Source organism: Myiozetetes cayanensis, unplaced genomic scaffold, assembly GCF_022539395.1.
Source record: "Myiozetetes cayanensis isolate MyiCay16 unplaced genomic scaffold, myiCay2020 scf16, whole genome shotgun sequence".
Taxonomy (NCBI): domain Eukaryota; kingdom Metazoa; phylum Chordata; class Aves; order Passeriformes; family Tyrannidae; genus Myiozetetes; species Myiozetetes cayanensis.
Window position 1 is genome coordinate 18,438,711 of NW_026087270.1, and position 27,381 is coordinate 18,466,091.

Below are 27,381 nucleotides of genomic sequence, written 5' to 3' on the forward strand. Positions count from 1 at the left end.
TATTTAGGCATAGCCGTACCCAACTGAATAATTCTGCATATATACAAATACAAAGAGCTTCTGCAATGTGCCTTCCTTGCAGTGTTAAAGACAGAATACATTATACCCAGGAACACCGGTACATGACATGGGCATAAACAAGCATTATGTGACAGTACTTGCTTTGTAGTGCAGTAACGACAGAAATTAGTACACTTCTTAACTTATCTGAGGATTTATCAATGCAGTTTATTTCATCTGCAGACTTGCAGAAAAAGAAATCCTGCACTTATCTTCATTCAACTGGTGTTCAAATACAATTTCTAATGTGGATTTTTACATCTTTTGTATGTGTTCTTTGGTCCAGGATAGCCACAATCTACAAATGCATCTAGAAGATACATTTACCTACTGACAGTAGCTACTTACAACTGCTTTTAGATTAAAAACAAGCAAACAAAACAGACAACCATACCAGATGGAAAAGCATGTCAGTCAGTAGTTTTCACTAAAAAGAAATAAACTCATGATTTCCAAGTTCTCAGAGGCCTTTACTGGAAGCTATAGAAAGTCTAACTCAAAATGACTGCGTTCTCTGAACATAGGAGTCCTAGATATTTAATTAACCATGATCACACAGAAAGTTAAATAGAGTTCCTTCAAATATCCTGCTTCTCAAAGCTCATTGCCCTGGTCATGGAAATTCCAGTGAGCATCTCAGCCAATAAAGAAGTCCTAAAATCAGAACTCATTTTAATTTCTGGAGAAACATAGAAGAAACCCCTTGGTCCTTTCATCTGAAAGAAAACTGGGGCCTAACTCCAGTTAGGCTACTGACAACAGTTTTTATAAGATGAATACACATAGATATCTAAATAAGATTTGTATCCTGTAACCAATGTTCTGGCACATATATATACACACAAACACAGATGTATCTATACTGTTAGTGAGTTCAGTGCAACCTACACAAACAAGTCTTCTAAAAGAGGACAGAAACCAAAACAAAAATCTAAACTTTAGTTCATGCTATGTATCTAATTGCAAATACATAATCCATAAAAGTATGCAGAAATCAGTCTCTCACACACACTACTTAGACAGAACTTGCAAATCTCCCACAACTCTGAAAACAGAAAACTCCAAAATCATACCACCTTACTTATTGATTCTTACAGAAAGGAAGGTTGACAGTGGGAAATCCCCATCTTTACATCCAAACACTCACAATCAACGTCACTCAAGTCTCCATGGGATGGTGTTGTTTCGCCAGTCTGTGTAACTAGATTATACACACATACTCTTTACAGTATATTTTCTCTTCACCCTATCCAACATGAAATATTGAGATTTATGTGTCCTCTTTTGTAGAGCAACACTAATGTTAGTTAAATTTTTAAGAAGTGTTGGAAGTCCTAAGCCTTTAACAATTTCAGTGCTTATCCGAACTATGACAAACATGAAGTTCTTTTACTCTCTCAATAATTATCAAACAGAAAATACAGAGCAATAAGTATTCATTTTTAGAGAAAGATCTTAAGATTACGCAAACTGACAAAGAAAGGTATGAAATTCACATATTCAGATTTCACTACCACTAGACATTATTCTCATAACAAGGCTTAAAAACTACTTGCAGAAGAGTGACTGTAAGAAATGAAAGCTGCCCAAAAGAGCCATCTTCTGCAAAAGTAAATGTGCCTTGTTGAGGGACAACAGCCATCTGAGAGACCTATGCAGTGCTTTTGGATTAAGGCTGAAGAAACACATGGTAAGACATTTACTGTAGATAAAAAGGACATAGAAATGGCAAGCTAATTATGTCTTACCATCCTTCCAGAACTCAGCATTCCTAATCTAACATGTATCACACTTCAAGGATTCAAATAACATCGAATTCCTTAATATTTTACACTTCCTATCACAGTCCACCTGAACAAACAAGGCAAGAGTTTTGAAAACTACAACTTTTCTTTTATGTGTATCAGATGTCTGCTTTAGTTTTTAAGTAACACTATAGTGCTCTCTTTCCCTAGATATTTTGTTTCCTCCTATTTTCTTTTAGTTATGATTTACTAAAATTAATTGTTGTCTTTAGCACAAGCATCAGAGTTAACATCCACCTGACATCAGGAAGAAGGGGTAGATATAGATTGTCATTAGCCAAATGCTCCACTTTTAAAATGAAAGTACTATAAAGTGCATCTGATCTAAAAAGAATGTCTTGCTGGCACAACAACTCCCTGAGAAGAGATGACAGTCATTCAGCTGTGCTGTGTATCAGCAACTGCAATCCCTTACAGGTGGTTGGATGTAGACAAAACCTATTCAAAGCAAAACTCTTCTAGGTTTAGGCACATCCAGTTTAAACAACATCTGAAGTGACACAATACACAGTCAAATGTGTTGTGCTCTTCTTTCCCTTCAAATATATCCAAGAAGTTTTAAGGGCATAGCAGGGCAGACTGCTCTGACCTCTGTAAAGCAGCTATTTTTACTCTCTTCCAAAGCCAAAATACACTTTGCACAGAAGCCCTTGCGTCTTTCCACTGAAAATGGGAAGAAAATGAAAAAGTTGTGCAGATGATTAGCTTTAATGCCACGTGCACAATGTGTTTATACTGTAGTTGCAAATAGCTAGACAAGCTGAATATTCCTCCCAGAAGTGTAACCTGCATGTGTTCCTTGGTCTTTGAAACTACTTTGAACTATTTTATTTTGAGCTTTCTGCCAGAACACCTGTTTCTTTGTCCTTGTTCTCTTGAAGATACTAATAGAAAAGGTCACTCGTACTAATAAATCTAAGCCAATTTAAAAATCTGGTAGTAATTATACAGCAGAAAAGCACTCTCATGAACAGAAAAACACCTAGGTATTTAAAGAACAGCTTTATATGTGCAGAAAGTACTGGCAATTTTCATATATAAGGGGACAGCACAAGGCCCCACACAACTCAAATACCTAAAACCAAAGCTAAATTTTGTATACACTGCCATCTATAAATCGGCACATTTTCTGCAGATAATTCAGAAGCATTTCTATGGGCAGAAGGAAACAAGATTTCAACGTGCCACACAGAAAAAACATGAAGTAACATCAAGGGAAGAATCCGGATCTCCCAGTTCCTAAATTTTACAGTCAGTACATTAGGTCTCTTCAGTTTTTCTAAGGACCGCAGTTTAACATAAAGACAGTCTAAACTGGGTAAATTTCACCCCCCCAAAACCTAATTAAAATTAAATTTCACTGTTTTTTTTACAATGAGGACTAAGAGTAAGAATGAAGGTTCCACACACAAAAAGGAGGAGGGAAAAAAAAACAAAGCTAAAATTATTATTTTGCCTTTGTCTGAAAAACAACAGGTTTTTTTACAAGACAGATTTATAGCAAAGGAAAATGAGGAATTGTGAAGTTAACAATGGAGCAGAACTAATTTCTGAAACCAGCAAAATCTTTCAAACAGGATTTATTAAAGAGACAAAAGCATGCTACACAGAATGCTATCTCAAATAGGGATTAGAAACAAGAAACCCTCATGTAAATTCTACTTTCCTGTAGAGACAGACTAAACACTAACTAGAAATCTGCCAGTTCTGTGAGATGTCACCACTAAAGTGAGAAAAGGTACAGCGTGTCTTAGGTAAAAGTAATCCCCTGGTGATGTACCACTTGAAAACACTTCATTTCTGGTTCTAAAACAGTACACCAAAGACACTAGAACCAGTAAGAGCAGTTTCAATGTTACCTACTTTTTTAAAAATTTTTCAGTGTCCAGCAGTAAAGAATGAAGAATACAATGGTGATTATCAATAGGCAAAAACTCAGGAATGGGAAATATTGGTAAATCTGATATGGCTGTAATTAAACCTCAGTTACTCAGAAACAAAACCAAAAAAATCTCTATCACAATCTAAAAATGTCTTATTTCCCCATTTATTCTCTTCCCCCTCTCAGAAGTGTTTCCTATTCTCTCTCAATGTTTCTTACAAAAACATGAAACAGCTTGGTCATACCGTAGGGTTGTTCCACAGACATTTCAAAGAACATTTAAATATTAAGTAGCTGCAAATACAGTCTAGCAACAAACACTTTTACAAGTATTTATGACCTTTAATCTTTTGCAAATTCTTCTGGTTCTAAAAGCTGGAGTGCAACACAAGCTTATTTGAAGGGTTTTATTGGCTTATTATTTGACTTCAAAAGCAAAAGGCAGATTTAGGTCAGACATTAATTTATTATTTCCTTTATTTAAAATTTCATATAAAAAAGTCATCAAAATAGTCCAGAAGAAAAAACTCAGTCAAAGGAAATTCTATTTTGGAATCCAGATCTCTTATAAACAAGTTGCATATGGCAAAACAGATGTTAGCTGCACACTTAAGCAATTCAGAACTAGCTGCTCATCTTATCCATCAGGTGCACTTCCAATTTCAGACTAAACCCTGAAGTCAGTCTTCTTTCTTTTGAATTAGTCCTATCATCCCAAGGGACTCTACGCTACTGTTGTATCTAGTAACTAGGTACTATTTGCTGCCAAACACTAGCAAAATAAGCACTAACCAGCATAAGACCCATCAGTTCTGTCGTCAGGCAAAAACATTTGCAGCCTCACTGCAGCCCAACTATCTCAGGAAAAGAGAATAGCTAAGTACGAGCCTTAGACAAACGCAGATAACGCCACAGTACTTACTAATGGCAAACAAAACCTGAATGCAGAAGCAATTAGGGCTTTTCATTGGAGTTCCTCATCCTCTCACTGTTGCAAGAAGTGCCACGATTAGAAGTTTATTTCCAGTGAGAAACTGTACCTGGAGAAAATATCTGTTATGCACAATGCAGCCAGGTCACAGTTCTGCCCAGGAAGAAACAAAACCGCTTGTCGTCAATATTTTCCAGAACCACAAAAAACAACCTATAGGCATTACATCCATCTATTAGAACCCCAATCCCACTTTATTTTATCATGAGTTATTCAGGCAAGACCAGCGGAATGCAATGACAAGACAATGGGATGAAGACTCTATTTGCAAAATAGGTTGGATGCTTCTTCTACCAAAGTCCTAATGGAACACAAATTCTTCCAGAGTCAGCTCATCCTGTATTAGTCATTCCCTGGAGGGGGAGATGTGTTTTGGGAGGAGGAGGAATGACAACAAACAAAAACACTCATGCAGGTTATCCCTTATTCCTGCTTTACTAAAAAAAGTACTGAGTAGCATTTTGTAACAGAAGAATTAAAAAAAAAAAAAAAAGTAAAAACACTAAAATATTTCCTTGGTTCAAAAAATATCGATGCACAAAACTCACTTTGTACACATACTTCCAAAATTTCCAAGAAATGTCAACAGTTTGTTTCAATCACATGTGGCAGTAGAAACTCAGCAGTTTCATTTTCCTGCTGGCAAACTTTGTGGGCAAAGTTTGGGGATGGCTGTGGCATTGAGATGGACAAATAAACACTCATCAATTTCCCATGCAATACAGCAGAAAAAAAAAATCTAACATTCTTTTTAATTTAACTCCTAGTATACTTTTTTCTTCTATGGTTCCAGCAAATTGTAGAAATATTAATTCTCTTAAAATGAAATATAGTCTGTCAGGGACTCTACACCCCACGGCCAAAGAGATGAGCTGGAAATCTACTGTGTAGGTCCTAAAGATAGTGATAGATGATATAGAGAGAAAAATTAAGAGAAAAATTATAAAGCTAAGTCACTTATTTGGGGCTAAAAAGTATAACTTTGTTCTTAAAAATTTAATCAGGTCAACAATACTGGAGAAGTATATATTTCTTACAAATGTTAGTCTACATACATGTACGTACTTCTAGTAGGAGTTGTTCTCTGCTGATCGTGGTTTATATAAGTCACCCACCAGCAACTTAAGCTTTTGAAGTTATCAACAATATTTCTGTACAGTCTTAAGGAGTTAATAGTACCTTTGGCCAAAGGATTATATAATATTTTATAAGGAACATGACATAAATAAAAATAAGTAACACCTTTCACATCTTTAATTGCTGAAAGCTACAGGGATTCACATGGTATTTTTCAAGGTATTAGAGCACAACTGGTGCTCATAGCTCCATTAGAAACATTTATATGCAAAACACTGCTTTTTCCAATTGTGAATTTCTTTTAAGATTCATTATTGCCCTATAATACTTTTGTCTGAAAAGAGACTCTGGGGAGATGACACTTTCTTTGGTTAGTATTGTTATAGCTGACAGAATGCATAAAAGGCAAACTGCTTTTTCTCCAGCTTTCAGCCTGAGCCAATCAAATGCAGAAATTCTCAGCCTCTTCTCATCTTGAATTTGGATTTTGAAATTTACAGAATAATTGTAGCTCTCCAGCACAGAATCATTTTGTCACATAGCCCAATCTAGCTCACATAAATGCTGCTGGTGCCCTAAATACCATTAATATGTCAGCCTGATTAAAAATCATTGCATATTGTTAGCATTAATGCATATTTCATTATGAAGAAATGATCCCTGAAGGCACCCTACACTTACCTTCCTATCAAAAAATAATTTATACCTGGAAATGTGGGTTTTTTTCTTCTCTCTTAAGCTGGTATTTTAGGCCCCTCCCTGGATTTCTGGGCCCTACTGTGTGTTAAACACTTGTACAAAAAGCCAGTCTCTGTACTGAAGAGCTCACAGAATCTTTCATTTTATTTTTAGACAACTGAACAGAGTGACTGCAAAGTAAAAGAGAACATCATAATAAGCACTGTTTAATCACTGTAAAGTCTTTATAGACAGTAAATGAGAGTTTCAAAATGATGGGTTTGAAAGGAAGAAAGGTGATCTCAAAGGATATTTAGAGCCAGTTTCTTCTAAACACAAGGAAAGATAAACAAAAGAGGACCGTTAGAAAGCTTGATAAATAAACTACCAAGACACTTTGCTCACTTGTAGTTCAGAATAAAAACTAGAAGTGAGGTAGACCCCAGCTAAGCGGTTGGAAGAACTGGAAAGCTCCTGTCACTAGGGTACTTAAGGGACAACAAGGAGAACCACACAGAGAGGTTAACTCAAGAACCAAGCAAACCACCTGACCAGCAGAGCTCTGCACTGATGTCAGTTGCACACAGCTGGATTCAAGGTTCATAGAGGAGGGGCTTTTTCTCAGTTTGGGAGAAGTCTGGAATTTGAGTACTGTTTCTGGTTTTGCTTCAGTTCAATGCAAAATATTACAGCAAGTTATTAAGGGTAACAGCATTTAACATCACCCAAGAGTTCAATACTTTAAAAAAAACTCAAGCATTTATTTCATTAACAGTGGCACTTCAACCTACACCTACACTGTCTCTTCACCCCTGGGTCATCAGGTCTTTTAAAGCCCCATGAGTTGAGAAGCCACCTAGAAAATAAAGGTCTATGAAAGTCAAGACAACATAAGTATCAGAAAAATACTTTATGATATACTGGGACAGAAGAAAAGCCAGCACTGAGCAGGCAGTATAAAGTCTGCAAACAACACAGACACCTGAGCTGGCTCCAGTTCAAGTTAATGCAGCCATATGGAGGGGCTCAGCCCAGTATGGACAACGGGACACACAAAGAACTGAGTTAATGCAGCACTGGGGGTGAGGTAACAACCTCTGCCTCTCTGCAGGCTCTCCCACCTTCCCAACAGTCTGCCACATCCACTGCCAGCCCAGCAATCCTGCACTCCACTGCTCAGCTATGCACCAACAACCAACCATGATCACCAGGAACTGCAGCCATCTGTTTCCCTTTGCCAGGCCCCCACTGAAAACATTTCTTACATCAGCACTGTCTCCATAGCACCTAGAAAACTTCAGTGATTTTTTTCCAGTACTAAAGCAAACCAGAGCATAAAACTGGACAAATTTAAAAGCAAGATGACATTTAATAATTTAATAAAGTATTCCAGATGGCAAGAAGTAACTATGTGCAAGTCCATTTTTCATCTCTTCACAGAAATTTTGACTTAGCCACTGTGAACCTGTACCAGGAAGGACTGTTTTGCAGTTCTTCCCACCTGCTCTTTGTGTTTTCACTGTACCCTTTGCACTGATACTTGGCATCTCAAGCAGCCCTGCACAGTCAACTAAACCAAGTAATTGATGCAGCTAAGAACTTGTATAGCAGCAGTGATTTGCATAATCTTAAAACTGAGCATGGGTCTGCATCCCCAAAGTACTACACTGTACCACAGAATGCCACACTGCAGCTGACAGCTTCAGAATCTTTATGTGACTACTTGTAGATAAATTGGTGAAAGGGCAGAAAAGATGATCTAAATGAAATTTACTATTACCCGCTATTCTACCAGTTGGCAGTCTTACTATTCATATTCCATTGGATCCCTTCCTCTGTCAGAAGTACCTCAAGCTTGAGATATATCTTCTGAAAAGTATGTGCAGTTTTGCCTGTTTCTACCCGTTTTGTTAGATTTCACTCTTTGCTGTATCAAAAGGAGTTATTTGCTTGCTGCACACGTTTATTCCATTTTCTCTGGCCACCAGTCTTCTGGGTCTGTTTTTTCTTCAGAATGAAAATACTCTCCATTTGAAGTAGAGTTAAACTATTTAATACAATGTAACTTATATGGACTCTGCCTCCTATTGACAGTTATTACCCTGCTGCCTCATCTCAAGCATTCAGTTCACTGCAGCTTCAGAGTAGTCCTACAGCAGGCAGCAGCTTCGCAAAAAATGTATCCTGTTACATCCCATAACAGTCAGTATCACTGAATTCTACTCACAGAAGAGAAAGGACATTTTGGAAAAGCAGACAAAGTAAGTTTCTAATATCTTAAACCACAGAAGAAAATTAAATTGATTAAATGCCAAATATTAAAAAATACAAAATTTTGCTGGTAAGTATTTCTGTTTTCTAGAGCACAATTGATGCCAAATATTTTACCTTCAAAACTGAAAGCACATTCAGTATTAAAGCAGTAAATATGCTTCCACGTTAGATTTTTTTGAACTATAGCTTAAACATTCTCACAAGTTCAGTAAACATCAGGATACCAAACTGCTTGACCTTGTTTCAGTACAAGTGCTATGCAGTACACAGAACTACAGAAGTTGTAGATATCTGCAACCGAGACAAATTCCAGAGACAACACAGCGATGCCTAGCACTACCACTGCCTGGGGACTCTTTCAAAGCAGGTACTTATGAAAAATGGCCTTTTGATAGATACCAGTGTAGTATTTTTTTTTTCCTTTTGCCTCATTTAAAATCCTTGCTGCATTGCTCTGGGCATGTACCCTTCATTACTAGGTCACTTCTTACCTTCATGCCTGTAACTGGAGAGTAATGATGCCATCATGGGCTCACAATGTCAGTGAGGTGCGAGCTGAATCAAATTCAGCGTATTAGGCTCAACAAATTAAATTTGCATTTGCAGAAGGACATTCAACGAATACAGATGTAAAACAGAGCTAAGTTATCCCCCCCACCCCAAAAGCATGACAAAGGAAACTGAGTGTCATCATAAGCACATCAGATATTCTTTGTCCAAACTGAGGCTTGTGAATGCTGTGAGATTTCTTTAGCTCTGGGAAAGGAGCCTTTTGAATCACACAGCATGTAGTGGTTCTGCCTTGCAACTTCAGTGTTCAAGTTCTACACTTCAAAAATAAACAAATCAGGACATGAAACATTAGCAACTGCTACATGAAATTGGTATGGATAAGTACAGAGACTCTGTGTCACACTGACCTCAGAACACATGTTAGCCTGAAGAAGAGGAGGCTCAGGGAGACCTCATCACTCTCTACAACTCCCTGAAAGAAGGCTGTAGCCAGGTGGGGTCTCTTCTCCCAGGCAACTATCAGTAAGACAAGAGCGCATGATCTTAAGCTCTGACAGGGGAGGTTTGGGTTGGGTATGAGGAAGAAATTTTTTACAGAGAGAGTAATCAGCCATTGGAATGGGCTGCCCAGGCAGGGGGTGGTGTCACCGTCCCTGGAGGTGTTTCAGGTGAGACTGGATGTGGCCTCAGTGCCATGGGCTGGGAACCACAGCAGGGTCGGATCAAGGGTTGCACTTGATGATCTCAGAGGTCTTTTCCACCTCAGCTGATTCTGTGATTACATGTGCTTATTAGTGTGCACATCTGCAACACGAGAAGGATAAACTCCCGAACTTTGTGCCCACGGCTAACAAGGAACACAAGAATACTTCTCAAAGCCCAATCAAAATCCTATTAAACTTACTTGCACTTGACACCAGCAAAACAGAATAATGCCATATTATCACAGCTAAGCAGGCAGTAAAATACAGTCTCCATTCAGCCACACAGACAGGCTCTGAAGCAAATGGAAGGGCCTGGACCTGGAGCTCACAGAGCGGGGACTGTGCTTATGGGCAGTTTGCCGCATGCAAATTATTTCAGTCTCTACAATCACCATACTATTCTAACTTACTAATTTTTTAAAAGCCTAGAATTCCCTCCAGCTAACACTGGCAGTGTAGAAATAACATGATGCCTTAAGTCTCCAGTTCAGTTTCATGACAGGTCTGTAAAGCAGGTACCTCAACAATTCATCTCTTTTCCCTTATCACATTTATGTGAATGTCTCTGAATATTATTGCTCTGAGAGTTATTGAATTAAATGTAACCATTTTCAGTCTATTTTCATTTGTTTGTCAGAGGTTCATGCAGCTATAAGTGCACCACAGCATATAGACAGATATCCCACGCTTCCTACATGAAAATTACAGTGTTATTGTTTACTTATCCTGGATTATTGAAAGTCCTTATTTCAACTGTGCAAGCACTGCACAAAAGAAGTACAGTGTGTACAAAAATATAGCTCTCTTTTGATTTGTTTTGTCTTTCCTTTTTTCCCCTCAAAAGTCCACAGAAAACTGTTTGTTTCTTCAGCTGCAAAAATTAATAAATCATTTTTCAAACAGTGATTTTTAAGGGACCAAAGGCAAGGCCAAAACATTGCACAAAAGGACACTAAAATGATTTCAAATAAAATAAATTATTCAAAAATGTAACTAAAACTCTTCCACAGTGCAATAGCAAGTCATATAACTAGCCAGAAAGACCACATGAATCAATATTACCACCCTTTAACAGCTCTGCCAGTATAAAGGATGGCTGATTTAAATAAGTTTCTTTCCAACACAAAACATTCACTTTGTTTGAACTGCAACTATTTTAATATAGGATTCAACACTGTTAAATCAAAGTCAGTAGAACTTGCACCATTGACTACAGGGATAGAACATCAGAATGTTTATCCCAGGCTCCAAGTCAGAAGGCAGGACAACTCTAGAAGCAGTCGTGGTATCTCAGAACTCACAACAGTACTAACAAATGCTACAGTACATTTTAATAAAAGCATTTTACTCTTGTAGTTTCCCAAACACATGACATTTTTGCACTCATAACCTGCAGCTTTCCTTTCACAAAAGCTTATACTTTAAATAAACACATCCAGAACAGAGGTAGTAAAACAATAGCTATTTTCACTGTTAAGTCCTAGAAAATTATTTGCCTGCACATACCAGAAAGCTCACCCCATCTTACTCTTACTCTGTGCCGTATGGCAGTTTTGGGGTACTGAACTGAGTGGGGGTTGCTATACAGCTTTTTTCTTTTCTTTTTTTAAGAGTTATTACTGCCCTCACAGCATTCTAAGATCATCATGCCTAGCTACAGAGACCAGATTTTCAACAGATCAGTTCAGTTAGGCACAAAATCAAAATGGACAAATCTTCACAAGAGCTCAGAACAGTCAGTACTAACCTCTTTTGAAAATCTGCCCCAATTATAGATGCCAAGTACTTGAAATCCTGGCTCAAAGCTCTTAAAAATCTGTTTTCATATGCTCAAAACCCATACTGCAGTCAGTAAAGGGACTCCTGACACTGGTTTCCTACCAGGGGAGAAGCAAGGCAAGAGGCAACCTAGAACAAAGAGTAAATCTACTGAATAAATCTACTTCAAATGACAAAGCTTACTACTACTATGTTTATTGGCACAGTCCAGTTTTGCGTGTAGCTCCTTTTTTATTTATATATTAGCCTTTCTGTGCCAGAACTGAACACCCCTTCCTTTTGGCATTTCCTCACTGATGTCAGCCTGAGGTGTTGCTAGAGACAGTAGACAATGGCCAGAACAATGAGCTGGCCCAAAAGAAAGTGTAGCTATCCATCACAGCTTTCTCTTCCTGTAACCAAAGCAGGTTCAATGTATGTAAATTAACTGAGTTTACACACCGTGGGAAAAAAAGACAAAACCAGAATATTCATCCAACTGTAAATTTACACAATTGTGAAAAAGAATATAAGCATTTGCTCTTTCAGTGGCTAGAATGATATCACTTAGCTTTAACACACACTCCGGGAATCGCTTCCTAAAAGAAACTGTTGAGCAAAATGAGATCGAATTATACATTTTGAAGCTTTCCCACCTTTGAACATTCATAAAAGATATGAAATAACTAGGCCAAAATTCTTCCCTCAGCACAATTCTTCATCCTGAAGGTACAAATAATAGTTGTTCTTTTACTGGAGTTTCTTTGAGGATATTTATTTGAGGATATTTGAATTTGCAGTACAATAGTTTTTCACACTTCTGTGTTAAAATATAAAACTGAAACAGCAGTTTTGGCCAATTCATACAGTTATTACACTAGAAAGTCAGTTTCCATTAGTTCCCTGAACTGCCATACAGAAAAAGTAGAATCATCACTTTCTTTTTGCTGTGATCAGACCTATACGGAGAAGTCTCCAAGCACCTGTTAAGGAATTCTTGCCTTTAAAACATGTGCATGACATCTAATGTAGAATTGTTCGGCTTTTTACTTCTACCACCTGCCTTGATAATTTAAACATGTTATTTTCTTAACACAAACTATATTTACGGCAGTTACAAATACAGATTTCTCAAAGAGGTAATGTTAATTGTAGCTTATCTGAACACAGATGATTCTTATGAGAAAACAAAAACATCAGGGACTTAATGTAAAAACCTTCTAATACCCTAGCGTATAATTACATTATTCATTAGCAAGTGACTTCAAGTGGGTGTAATTTAACGTTTACTTCCTGTCCCTTGAGCAAACACAACACAGAATAGCTAATCAATTTGATCCCAAGATTCTAAAGTCCCAATAAAATCCGGTAGAGGCTCACCCCAGGCTGCCCTCGAGGATCAAGAGTGCTTAACCAACTTACAGGTTCACTCACTTAAGGGGGAGGATGGCAGATCCACGTGCTTCCTGCGCTTTCATCATTTCTCAGTAAATTCAACTGAAAGAAACTGTCCTGCAAGACTTACTTATCACTTGCTGTTGCTTTTGCCTAATTCCATGTTTTGTGCGCTGGGCTGGTCCCTCGTGAGGTGCCCTGAAAAGGGGCACATGCACCCCAAGCCTCACCTCGCATCTCCCTGCAACAGAACCTGTCATAGGCTGCTCTGTTTGACCTCAGCTTGGTACCGTCTAGGTGAGGAGCTGCACACTGGCAAACAAAAAAAAAAACAAAAACAAAGCCTATTAAAACAATGCTTATGTAGAAACAAATTATTTAATAAAAAATTTAATTACTTCATAAAGCTTCTACCATTCAAACACCTTTTTTGCTCCACAGTGCCCAGCAGGGTTAATTCCCAGCGGCAACACTGGAGAAAGCACTCTGAGACCTTCCCAAGAAGAACCCCCGCCCTGAGGAGCGAGGTGACCCACAGGAGCTTTACACGCAGAAATCCCGCTCCGAGGAGCGGGGCGACCCGCGCTACCGGCCGCGCCTCCCGCTCACCGGCCTCTCTCAGCTGCCGCTCTTGCTGCGCTCGTCCAGCTTTTCCCCTGCCCTTTCCTGTCTCTTTCCCGTGTCAGTCCCGTGTCGGTCCCGTGTCGGTCCCGTGTCGGTCCCGTGTCAGTCCCGTGTCAGTCCCGTGTCAGTCCCCCGGCCGAGCCGCTCCCGCTCCGGACCGTGCGACGGACGCGGGGCGCGCGCCGAGGCCTCGCGCGCCCTCAGGAGCCGCTAACGGCGCGCGCGCCCCGGCACGTGCGCCCCGGCACGTGCGGCACCGCGGGCCCGCGTTCCCGCCGCGCGCCCTCCCATTGGCTGCTCGGAGCGGGGGCGGGGCCGCGCGCTGTGAGGGCGGTGGCGCTGAGGGGATCGCTGAGGGGATCGCTGAGGGGATCGGGAACATCGGTCAGAGGTGCCCCTGCTCCTCTGGGAAAGGCGAAGGGGAAGCTGGCGTTCTCCTCCAGCTGATGTATTATCTGTATGTTATTCTCCTCAATGTTGTATTTGTTTGGAGGTATTTGACGTTGGTTTCAGAAGTAAAGTGTCGGTGCCCTCTTGAGGAACAGCCTCGCTTTTACCTTACCTATATCTTAACGATGCTTCGCAACAAACTTTTAACAGCATAATCTTTAAACCGGGGAAAAGATGCTTTAACTGATTATGGTGACTATGCCATCTTTACTGGTGCCAAACTGCCTGGCTGGCTTGCTGGCTATTTGCCCACTTCTGCCAGTTCCTAAACTGGGCAGTGACTGAAGAATGGGCTCAGAGGATCGAGTGAAGGTCTGGCAGAAGTTGCCCTGCCTGGAGCAAGCGATAATGCTCTTTGGGTTGTAGGATGGCTGCTCCTGTTCCCTGCTGCCTTCTGGCACTTGTGACCTGGCATCTCCTTGTCGAAGCAGTGGCTTTCCTGCCCTCGCGCTGTTGCTTCAGGTTGCTGCTGCCTCCTGGCAGAACTGGAATGCAATAAAAAGCTAGGAAAGGGAAACTTGAGGTGGCCTCAATAAGAAGGGAAATACCATGAAACTGTGTTTTAATTTCTGATATATCTGTAGCTAAGTAGCAAGGCTTGAGGGATTGGGAGGGGGCTTGAGCTCTATCAGCTCTCTGTGGGCCTGTTTCCACTTAATGGAAAAGGCATCCAGTTGATACACAGGTTCTCTGTAGTTTTCAGAGAGAGTGGCTTCTTCCAAACTTGCACTACCTGCCTCTCTAAAGTAGCTTAATAGTAAATTTAGGTTGTTTTGCTGATGCTGACTCTTAAACTGTTTGGATTTTCTTCTATGAACTGTAAACATATTAATTATTTTTGTCATTCTGATGATGAGTTTTATTCTCATTATGACATTACTGGTTTGTTTACATCTATTCTGTGTACCCAAAAGTCTGAGATGGGTACTTCATAATTATGTTGGCTTTTTGCATTAATGTGTGATCTATAATGTTTTGGAGCCATTCCATACTGTTTATTCAATTAGTTTGCCTGGCCTGTGTATTAAAAATCTTTCTGCATCTTGGAAAGTAATCTAATTTTCTATATACCAGAAAGATAATCTTATTCTGTAAGAAATTTGACATGATTTTCAATATTCTACTTGTCCAGGCCATAGCTGTTTTTCTTATGCAGGAGGGGTCAAAGACTCATCAGTGCTTAAAGTGTTTTAGGAGAGCTGTCTTCAGCAATGAGCTTTTTTCTTGAACTGTACAGCTTAAACACTAATTATACAGCACATGCTTGATGAAAACAGCATGTACTGAAGTGTATATCTGTGTAGTAATGCCAAACACAGAAACACCATCACAGAACTCAAAAGAAGGATGCAGTTTTCATCTCGTTCTCAATGAATGGCGGCATTAATAGGCTGGAAAAATAATAAGAAAAAGTAACTTGGCTAACAGAAAGTCAATATAGAAATGCTGTTTTTTAAATTTAGGTGCTTATTTTAGTTATTATATACCTCTTTTCCGTCAGAACTATTTCTTCTTACAGTGGAATCAAAATTTGAGATCAATTTTCATGAGACCTTGTGACACCTCCCTGTGCCTGAAAAACTGTTCAGTTCTCAAACTTGTTCTTCCTACAACCTCTGCCTCCCATGCATTTAAGTAACTCTATTTCCAACAAAATGTTATTGCCAAATTTTTCAGGATTTTTTTTTTGTCAGTGTAAAGAGAAGTGGATTGTACTAAAAATATTTGAAAGTATGCGGAAACTTGATTGCAAACATTTAGCGAGTCTCAAGATGCAGGTGTTGGAGTTGACTGTTATGAATGTCTGGAATCTTACTGGTAGTAAATTTGTAGCTGTGAGAAATGCAAGCTTTGTGGAAACTATTTTCCTGTTAGTGGGCATGTTTAAACTGGGGGGAAGGGGTGGGGTGATGTCACAATTCTTAGCTTCTGACACTGCTTTTCATATTGAATACTAAGAGCTAGCTTTTTGCAAATAAATTCTAGGTGACGGGTTTATCTTTTCAGTGCTAATGTCTATTAAGCATTTTCTGTACTGACATGTAAAATCTTTTTTTCTCACTTGTATAATTTGAAATCTCTGTACTATTTGCTGCTGATTTTTTCAGGTAATGTATGACCTTTTAATCATTCCATTGTCTATTTGCTTCTGCACTAGTACTGAACTGTCAGGCTTGGGGCCTTATCCGTTGCCTGCAGTTCTTCACATCATCCACATTTTTATAGAAACTGTTGAAATTGCATGATTCCGCTCCCTTCACTTACGTGCTTGGCAACAGTTCCTTCATGGGTATAGCTGTTGTTTTTCCTCTCTGCTGAATGTTCCAGCTCTTGCAGTGTCAGTTCCTTCACCAGCCATCTGTCTTGCTGGCTCACTCACTATCTTAACAGCTCTCCTTCTCAGACTAGATGTAAGTTCTAGGGAGTATGCCATCAGCTGTTAATTTTTTATTCAGAAGCTTTTAAAACGGTTGTTGCTGCACACAAATACCGTGTATTTCAATCCTCTCTATTCAGTCCTTGGCAATTGGTTGCTTTCTTCAGCCTCATCATTTTTCCAGGTTCTTTTGCAAATTGTTTGCCTATCAGTTCTTTTTTTAAATTTTTAGAGTAATTTTCTTCAATTTGACAACCTAGCTTGCCCCTGAATTCTATCCAGAAAGTGCATGTCTGAATGCAGGGAAGGTCTCGTCCAGTTCTTTTTGTTGTTTCACAGTAACTTTACAATCACTGAAAGAAACATCTAAGTACTTTCAAATATTACAGAAGTCAGGTAATAACTCCTGAGAAGCGTAAGAGTGATACCTTTTGTCAATAAGTTAGATAATAACTTCTTTGTGGTGGTATTAGTGTTACAGATGGGATAGATTGTCTTGTAGCTCAGGGGCTGGCAGATTGCTAAACAATCTAGCAATCTTTTTGATGAAAAGTTCTATTTGCTTGTAAGCTAGTCAGGCCTGGATGCAAAATTGCTTTATGAAGCCCCAAGAGTATAGTATTCCTTATTATAGGAGCAGTTTGTTTTATTTTTGTACTCTATACCTGCTTTATAATCTTCCAATAGTTAGTGTTGAGAGCTTTATAAACCAGTACTCCAATTTAGTGCAATTTCAAGTTAGAGAAATGAATCACACAGATAATAATTTCAATAGAGACATACCAGATTTTTTTAAATATATATTGATAATTTTTTTCTCCTTTCCTAGACAAATTCAAATATTGTTTATTGCTAGTGCCAATCAGTCAGCCAAGCAAGTTTTTTTTGTGCTGTTTTTGTGCACAGAGTAAGTAAGTAAGTAAGTAAGACATCAGCATGGAAGAGAGTGAGAGTGTTAATTAATTTCTGTCTCTCTCTCAGGCAAGTCAACTTCCTAATCCCAGGATGTGACTTCCAATAGGAAGGTGGCATAGTGATAGTCTTTGAGGCAGCAGAAGTTGTCTCCAAAACCCTATTGAGTGAAGTACTCAGGTGTGGTCATGACAAGCCTTATGATTAATCATAACCAGGAGAGGCAAACAAATTTGAAAATGTCCAGTAGTCTGCAGCTGTGAACTGGTAACTAATATACTTTTTCTCATTAAGTGAAGCTGCAGATATCTTATGCTAAAAAGAGCAAGTAGTCAAGTCCAAGAAAGCTGGAGACAAAAATTGATGAGCTACAGCTTATCTTCCCTGCTTGTTACTAGGATATACTCTGTAGTCTGAGTTCAAACTAAGCATTATCCCATTAATATTAAGGAATGTCATCATTGTTAGGTGAGCACACTGTCTATGTAAATTTACTGTGCTGGAAATAATATGTAAACTTGCTCCAGAAGAATAAAACTATTCACCAGAATGTGATTGGAAGGGTATTTTAAGAGCAGATAAAATCTACTTACGTGCTAGGCTAGAAGGAGCTAGCTACTACTTAGCATGCTATTAAATAAAAGGAATCTCAATTAATTCTCTACCAAAAAAAAAAAAAAAAAAAAAAGTGTTAGGCCTTACAAGTTTTTCAAGATTTTGTGCTTTAAGTAATCTCAGTTACCAAAGAGAATGCCTGCTAGCAAACCAGTCAAAATTTGAACCAATATAGTTAAGGAAGTGTGAAGTGAATAAAAACTTAATTTTTCCATTAGGCTAATAAACTCTTTCCATCATGGAAAATACAGAGGCTTTAGCTTCATCATAGTTTTCACATTGTATTGTAATTAATCAAAACTATCTGAGTAAGTCACACTTCCAGCTGGCAAGATATGCTCTTTGCAACCTGCTAAAGTAATAGGAACATTAGTGTGTAGAGCTTATTAATCTTCCATACTTCTTAAAACAAGGCGTGCTGTTCCATTTACTTATAAAATTTTCAGTAAGAAGCTAGAATAAGTGACTTTTCATATTCTGTAAAAATGGCTGATATGATACAACTTGTGTTGTGGCACAAACATAAAGACTATGTATAGGAAAGTTCTGAATTGGGAAATCTGGAGCTGAGCCTTGTGGTATTGTCAGAAGTAGCTCTTCAGAGGCAGATTATGAAATTAGAGCTGTAATCTCTGCTTGACATAGAGTTAATATGCAGCCATTCCAGGGCTGAAGCTGTTTACTGGGTCTTCCATCTGTCAGGATTCTCCTAGCTTTTCTGGGAAAGAAATACATACCTTTGAAACTGAGATTGCATAGAGAAAATCTTTCTTTTTGGCTGTGTTATAGAACCCTTCAGAAGAATTTTCGGTAGCTGCTGGCAGACCACCAGGTGAAGGAGTGAATGGGTGTAATGGAAGCAGTTATTTACAATAACTAAGCACACTAAAGATCCATCTTCTCCTCTTTAGTGTGACACTTAAAACTTGTTTGTGCCAGAGAAAATAGTGTGGAAAATAATAGTCAAAAGCATTAAGACATAAGGAGAATGATAGACCTGAATGAAGTCTACGTGGGGGGGAGGTGTTTCTTTCTTTTAGGATGGGGCTTAGGTTTTGCTTTCTGAGTACTGTTTTGATGTGAAAGATACGAAGAGGAGGATATTGGGCTGAAGCTGGAGGTTCAGAGAAGTGATCAGGAAGCTGGTTTTTAAAAAGCTGCAAATATCTGTTGCTGGTTTTATTTGAAAGATAATAGTTTAAGAAGGAAGCTGAAATGACAAGTTCAGGACCTTCTCTCGCTGAATAAAAATCCTTTTATACCCAAGATATGCCCATCTATTTACAGCAATATACAACTGGAATTAGGCTTGCCAGCCTGTGGTAGCCAACTTCTTGCACTTCATTTCCATTGTACATTGTTCTTTCAAAGGAATGCTTATCATATAGCTGACACCCTAGCAGTAACTAGAGTAATTTACAGAATCGCACCTTATCAGGACAAGCTTTTTTCAGTAATTTTTCCATCTTTGCTGTGGGACTGAGAAAAGTTTCCCTGGGATTAGAAACACTGAAAGGCTGTTTTTAGACTATGGAGTCATCTTTACTTTTGCACTGTCTTGCCACATTTGAAGGGTAACTGCAACTTAAAGCTCTCTAGAACTCTATCATGAAAAAGGGATAGTTTGTGTATCCTCTGTGACTACAAGGATCCTCATCTCCACTGTGTGTCAGCAAAGGATGTATCCACATGCTCAGGAATTAATTATGCACTCTCATTGTCAGAGTCTCTTCCTCTCTCTCTTTCTCTCTCAAAGAGGCACTAAGGGATTCCAACATGGATTTTATCCTTCTTTCCTCTCACTCATGGGGACAAGAGAACACAAAATTCTATCGTCTGAATAGATCTACTAACATATCCCAGTCCACAAAGAAATAATAAAATTAACAAGGTTCTTATCTTTCTTCATTTGTCTTTGGCAGTTCTTCAGCTTGGATAACAGACTCCTGTCTATGCTGTGTTTTCTAGACTCTCCCTGTCTTCTGCTGGTAGAGTCCTCAATGGAATTCAGCTTGGAGCTGGATGAACAACTTCCATAGGAAAAGCTATTAAACTCCGATCTCTCATCTGTATAGCAGTACTGATTGCACAAAAGTAACTGTAATGGAGACAGGAACTGAGTAGTTTTTCTTCGAGTCTGTGACATTTGAAGTGTTTTGGGGCACAGTCACTATTCTGATATATTTTCACTTGTGATTTCTCACTGAGACAGAATTCCTCATTGTTTTTAATATCAGTGACAGACAGTTCTGCTTAGCAATATGGAAAGGGTGGAGTAACAGCCCCTCAACAGATAGCTGCTTATTTTTCTTAAATAATATTTTCTCTTCCCAGAAAGGATTAAACTCAGACTTTTCTTTATCCAGTAACTGCTTGGTAAAGAAAGAAAACAATGTTACACAACTTCCTGAAGCAAGTGATGATGAATTTTTGCTAGCCTCTTTGCAGTTATCCTAAAGGAGTCTATAGATTTTTAGCCCTTTCTCCAACATGGTTGTGTTAATGTTTTGAGTAAGTGACGGGAATAAAGTGACTAGTTAACTCTTCTTTTGGCAAAGGGGAGAGAGATTAAAGCAAGACATCCTTACTTAAAAGTGAATAGATTCTACTGTACTTGAAGCACAGTATAGGTGGGAAAGAACTAAAAAAACACCAAAATCTGTGTTGAAGCAAAAATGTTAATCAATGTTAACTCATTCAGAAATAATTAAGAGGGACAGATGGAAGCCAGTGATTCTCTCTCTTTTACATGAGTCATATTTAAAATATATTAAAAGCTGGTGTACTTTTCAGTGACAGATATGGCTTGTCACTTTAGAGGTTATTTTTGCTATTGTTAATACTGAAATAGATTGTACTTGAGTAACAGTAGTTGACAGAAGTCTTAGGTACCTCATAGAAAATAATTATCTGACATTTATTAGCTCAGCTTTTGGGTTTAAGGAGTTGTATGTGGTTAAACTTTGAGATTACATAACAGTAATAGAATCCTGTTCAAATTTTAGAATACGAGGGAGTGAAGGTGAGGAGTGGAGGGGGTGATTGTACAGTAAACCCATGTTAAACTTTTTCCCTAAGTGTATTCTTTGAGAGAGCAATCAGCCACCCAGAACAGAGCCCAAGCCACGCTCTCTGCAGCTTGCACTCAACTCATGGTACATCTGCTCGTATTTTTCCCATTGGACAGTAAGGGTCAGCTCACATGCAGAGTGCTTGCTTTCTGTTCATTAAATGTATTTGTTGAACCTTAAAGTTGTAGCACAAGATTCAAGCCTGAGAGATTGCTCAGTCTCCCTCACCTTCATGGAGATTTTCTACAACCATGAAGTTGCTTGCTCCCGCTTTGGCCCAAGAGGGCGTTTGCTGGTCACTTCACTAAGGCATGGCAGTATTCTGCTGCTTTTAGAGTAAAAGCTGAGTGACCCTAACAGGGCCAGGGTGAGAATGATTAAGTCAAGAATCACCCAGATCTGGTGACTTCACAGTGGATAAATACAACCTTAGTGCAAGGCTTGTCCTGTGTCCCATAATTTTCCTCTTCTTGCCTCCATCCCAAGCACTAGAAACAAAGCTGAGTAGAACTTAAAGCAGGAAAATCTTATATTCATTGCAATTCTGCATAGATTCTGTCCCCAAACTACACATTTCTCAGGAACCAGTTGTTCTAAACAAAATAAAATGGAAGTTAATATTTCTGCACAAATCTTTGTCAGCATTGTGTTGTCAGCTCAAATTATGGACTTTCTGTTTCTACAACAATGTCACAATTCAACCATAGTCTAACATTTTGCCAGAATTTAGAGTGACTTTGACCTGTGAGACACAAAAGTACATGATTATAGCAATAATGCCTTAAGTGAGGTTACAGTTTTCTTCTGTTTACTCCTGAATGTTGTGGAGAACTTAGTACAAATGCTTAAACACTACAGTTAAATATTCATAAGTTAGAAGCTATACCTCCGAAATTGCTGAAAATATTACTTGCTACTTGAAGGAAGTCACTGGGATTACTCCTTTTGAGTTAGCAGGCCCTCTCTCGTAAGAGGAGGCAGTTCAGTGATTGCTTAAATGCACATTGCATTGTGCATTTAAATATCTTGTTTGAAGAGTAGACTTGGGAGTATCATATAAGAGTTTAGAGGCATTTATGGGGATAAATAAAATCTAGTTATGTTTAATGCCAAGCATTGCTAGAATTCAAGCAGAGAATTGTTACTATACAATACATAAAATTATTTTTTCTCATTTTAGAATTGTAGAAAATACATAGGCCATCTCAGCCACAACTCAGTGAACAAAAGACCATGTTATAAAGATGTTTTGGCAATACAAGGTACTTCGGTTCTCCTTAATAAAGGTATGTGTCTTGTCATTCTCCCTCATATAAATAGCAGTAAGAAGTCTTTCCTTTTCAATAGGACATTATACTATAGATACTATATACTATATACATATATATAACATTTAACTATAGCATTTCTGTACAGATTGTGCTTATAAGGATACTTTTTTAAATCCTTTTGTTACTCTATACTGTTATCATAACAGTGGCTTTAATGTTAAAAATATATCCAGGTCAGGTTTTCGTGCAAGCCTTTTTGAAAAATAAACTTTTAGTTAAGTGTAATGGAAACATTTTGGTGACTTCAGCAGTCTACTGTAGAAGTTAAAATAAACATTTCCACAAAGAGATTGCAACTTGAGATTTAATGTACTGTGCTGAATGCGTGATAACTGGGAAAGTCGCAGTGGATCCTACATCGGAAAAGTATTGACTGTCCATTGCCCAAGCTGACATGCAAGTAATTAGCATAAATGTTCTATTTGTAATAGCCTTTAGCATAAACAATGTCGGGGGACACAAGTGTCGTTTTTAATATATTTTGGGAAGACCAGATCATTGGCTCTATTAAAAGCTGCCCCAGCATCATTAGTTTGAAGCAGCTTTGTCTTTGTCCTGACAGACCAGGTAGAAATAGGAATGTGGCAGCAAGCACAGAGTCTGGGTTTGTGAATTATGGCAGAGTAGGGGTGTGGTCAGAGCATGCTGCTTGGTTTCTCAGATATTTCAGTGGCTTCTTGAGGGCCATTACAGGCAGCAGCAACAGAAAATATACTGCTGAAATGTCTACAGTGTACTTCTGCTATTAAGCCTCTTATTCCTACCCAAAAATGAGAACCTATTTTAAGGTTTAACGGTGTCCTTTTAAATTGGAGGCAAACTGCTCCAGGGAGATATTCAGAGTGGGTTAGGCAGTGGATACCATCACTAAACAGAGCTAGATCTGTTAAGATCAAAATGGTTGACTTGTCACGCTATAGTAATTGTTCCCTGTGGAAAAAATTCAATAGCATCGCTTAAATCACACATAGCTGATCACGTGCTCTGAGGCTCTGGTGGTGCTTAGACTAAAAGGCAGAGGTGGGGAGGAGCTGTGTCAGGAAATCTTGTAATTCTGCTGGGAAAGGGGGAAGCTTGCCTTGAATACAGTCATGTGCACAAATTGATTTTTAATTTTACACTAATGCAGTATTATAACTGTTAACTGAATTGATTCCTCAAAGGCTACTGTTAAGGACCAGACCTTATGGTTATGCCCCTGCATGTCCAAGGTACCTACTGGAGGGAGAGCTTTTGAGTGTGCAATGACAGTCAGATAGTACCCAAATTGTTCAACTTCTTTTTATTACAGTAAAGCACAAAATCTGTTAATCTGCAGCCTAAATAAGACAAATTGAATGGTGGTGCTTTTAAACAGTTGCCTTGCTGCTCCCAGCAATTGTCTTTCTGGCTCTTTTTCTGGTTTACTACATGATATAGTAACATGGGGTGCAGGTGATGCCTTAGACACAAAGAAATTCTAGATACAGGGCAGAAGTGAGTTAAGGTGAAGTGCTAAGAGTATACTAATTAGATTACATTTGGTTTTCTAAAGGAAGCAATTTTTTCATCTTAGTTTGGTTCTTCAGTTTCTTTTCAAAACCAGCACAGAAACTGTGCAAGTCCCTGGTCTGGCTGCATGCAGTCTCTTAGGTTAAACTTTTCTCCCTATCTACACCCAAGAAGAGTGCTGAGTTTCTGTTTTGCCAGCCTCCCCCTTCCCATGCCATACTGAGAAATTTTAAGTTAACCCATATTACCAGTATCACAAAAGGGGTACAGCTGCATGCTACTCAATCTAGGGGAAAACACAGTCTTTTGATAGCTAAGGAATACTCACTGATCCTGTGACAACAGTAGCTACTACACATACGAGCAGTTAAGAACACTTGCTGCTTGATTATGCACGTTTAATAGGCTTGCTCAATTCACTATTCATCACCCAGCACTAAGAAGAAGCCTGAAGCATCAGGCATAGCAGCACAACGCTTGGCTGTAAATGACTTCATGTAGGATACAACTTGTCATTTGGCTTTAAATACAGTGGAATTTTTTCCTCCCTTTTTCTGACACCCCTTCACAGAAACACTGTGTCTGCTACACTGTCTCTAACCCTCTGCTGCTTGTCCAAGCTCTTTGGTGGGGCTGGGGATCCACACAGAAATAAGTAAGAAATGATTGCTGTGCAAAATTTATACAAGCGTTACAGTTAAGGAGGGTACTCAAGGAAACCATTTTGCAGTCTTGACTATAGCACTCCCTTACCTGTATGACAAACACATCTTTTCCACCACTGAACTGTGCGAATAGGAATAGGATTCCACGAGCAAATGAATATATTTAGGGATTTTTTTCCTACATCTAACTAAGAACAGATATTTGCAGCTAACCAGCCATCCCGCTCTTCCTTTCCCCACTCCCCGGAAATGAAAATAACAAAACTACTCAAAAAGCATATGCACCGCACCGCTTTGTTCCCCGTGCTCGCCTCGCGGGGCTCGCTCCCCGCCACACAAATCGCGTCTCCGGCAGCCGCCGGCTCTCGGCTCGGCCAAAACCCCCGGAGCCGGCAGCTCGGAGCAGAGGGCGGCCGGGGATGCAATGCGGATGGGCGGGGAGGGAAAGAGGGAAAGGCTTTACCTGCCGCGTTCCCCCGCGGAGCCGGGGGCGCCTGGAGCTGCTGCATCCGCGGCGGGGCGCGGCGGGCGGGCGGGCGGGCAGGCACTCAGAGCGCCGGGGCCATCGGCGCGCCGGGAGCGCTGTGGAGGGAACGCCGCCGGAGCCTCGGGGAGCCGCGGGCACACTCAGCACCTGGGCGCTGAACAGCTCCACGGAGCGCCACGGGCGGGGCCGGCGCCGCGCTCCCGCCCCCGGGCGCTGGGGGGCCCGCCCCGCCCGCCGCGCTGCGCTGCGGCCGCCCCGGCCCGCGGGGCCCGGCCCAGGCGGCGGCCGAGCACGGGGCGGCGGCCACCGCGCTTCCCAGCCGCCCGCGGGGAGCCGGCCGCGCTCCCGGGGACAGCCGGGACGTGTAGTCCTGCCGCCCGCGGGGCGCCCACAGCGCCGGCTCGGCTGGGCGGTGCCGGCCGTCGTGCGAGGGGCCGGTCCCGGCGGCCGCAGCGCCGGGGAGGAGTCCTCCGGTGCAGAGTCCGGCCCCGCCGCCCCCCGTGCTCAGCCCGCCTGGCGTCCCGCCACCGCCCCGCACCGGAGTGCTGCCAGTGCGGCGCTGCGATTTGTGTGGAGACTGCACAAAATGTGTGACTGTCTGTTTTTGTTTGTTTTCTTGGGGGGAGAAAAAGCTTCTTTTTATTACAGTAAAACACAAAATCTGTTCATCTGCGGCCTACAAATAAGACAAATTGAATGCATACTGTCTTGGACATGAATAACATACCTGTACATTAATCGTTAGTTATAAAAAAAAAAAAAAAAAGAAGAAAGCTAAGTCAGTGAATATGGGAAGTACTATGTTTCAATCCAGACTGAGAATCTCCAATAACATGGTTTAATACATGATATAGTAACATGGGGAGCAGTTAAAAAGTTACAAAAGCTCTGTCCTTTTTTGTTTGTTTTGTTTTTTTCGGGGTTTTCTTGAGGAAAAAAAAAAAGTAATATTAATAGTTCTTACTGTCTCTGAGAAAGTCCTGAGAGTTGTGCTGCCTCCCTCCCTCCCACCAAGATTCAGAAGATGACACGTGGTCAACTAAACAGAGCTGGCATTCTGCCTCATCAAAAGCAAAGTACCGCAGGAAACGTAGCAAAAAAGTACTGTAATCCAATCGGAGCTGCCTTTTAGAAAGGCATCTCTAGTACTAATGTTTATATATAGCGCTTTTGAGGTAGTTATGAAGCATTTTGTGAAGCAGGATGTGTTATTAACTTACAAGTGAACTGGTACAGTATTTCCAAACATTTTCTCTTTACTTGCTCATCGAAAGAAAAAGTCACTATTCAGTGTAGTTTAAATTAGAAGTTAATTTATGCTTTTGCTAATGACCACAATAGAAGAATCTTTCAAGTGTTGTTTAAAAGAAAAAAAGAGTTACAGTTAACAGGTAAATTTAGAAGTTTGAGCACTAACCCATCTCACCCTGAATTATGTGATGTTGAAAGGTGCTGAAGGCTTTGCACAGAGGATCCTGTATGTTCTAGTTCCATGAATGCCCCTGCTGTTGGTGCTCTGAAACCCTGTTGTCCAACCATTGCCCTCATCTAGGAGATTTTTAGCAACTGTACTGCCAGCTTTCAAGCACTATGACAGAAAGCAGGGGCAGCCAAACTAAACTGGGCAGTATGTTTTATGTCTACTCTGTTAGCAAAGCCTCCCTTTGGGTTGTCTTCATCCCTATGTGGTTTATTCTTAACTAGTCATGCAGAAGTTAGATTTACTGCTTGTTTTTTCAATGGGTGAGTATTGTAGTAATTTCTTGCCCCCTTTTAGATGCTTTCTTAAATATAACAGGTTTCCTTGATGCAAATGGGCCACACCCTACTGAGAGAGTTCATTTCTGTAGCCATCCTGAAAAGGCGAGAAATTGATAACTGATGTTACATGTTGCATAGTGATTCTTGGATTTAAAGTACTGTCAGATTTGTGTTGTAATGAATGCCTTATCTGATCCGACGTTCTCTGCCCCCAGCATGCTAACTGGATCACAGCATAAGTGGAATATGTACAGCTGTTTGTAATTATTCTCATCTCTGTTACATTCTGACTGCTAAATTGCTTCCTGAAGTACCTTCCCCAGTGTTTTCACAAGACTCACTTAGGTCAGAATTATGTATTCTCAGTTCCCTACCTTGCTGAACTTTTCAGCATTAAAAAGTTGTAGCAAAGTATAGTAGGAAAGTTTAAAACATCAATTTCCTTATTACAACTTTTGTT

At 39.8% G+C, this 27,381-nt stretch overlaps 1 protein-coding gene across 1 annotated transcript in view; it reads right to left on the minus strand.

The window, feature by feature from the left end:
• The window catches only part of SMPD3 (sphingomyelin phosphodiesterase 3), a 101,020-nt gene extending 75,719 nt beyond the window's left edge, over nt 1-25,301 (minus strand). Inside the window, exon 1 of the mRNA XM_050311040.1 lies at nt 25,137-25,301. The gene's annotated coding sequence lies outside the window, so the exon portion shown is untranslated. The remainder of the gene's footprint in view (nt 1-25,136) is intronic.
• Between the last annotated feature and the right edge of the window lie 2,080 nt (nt 25,302-27,381).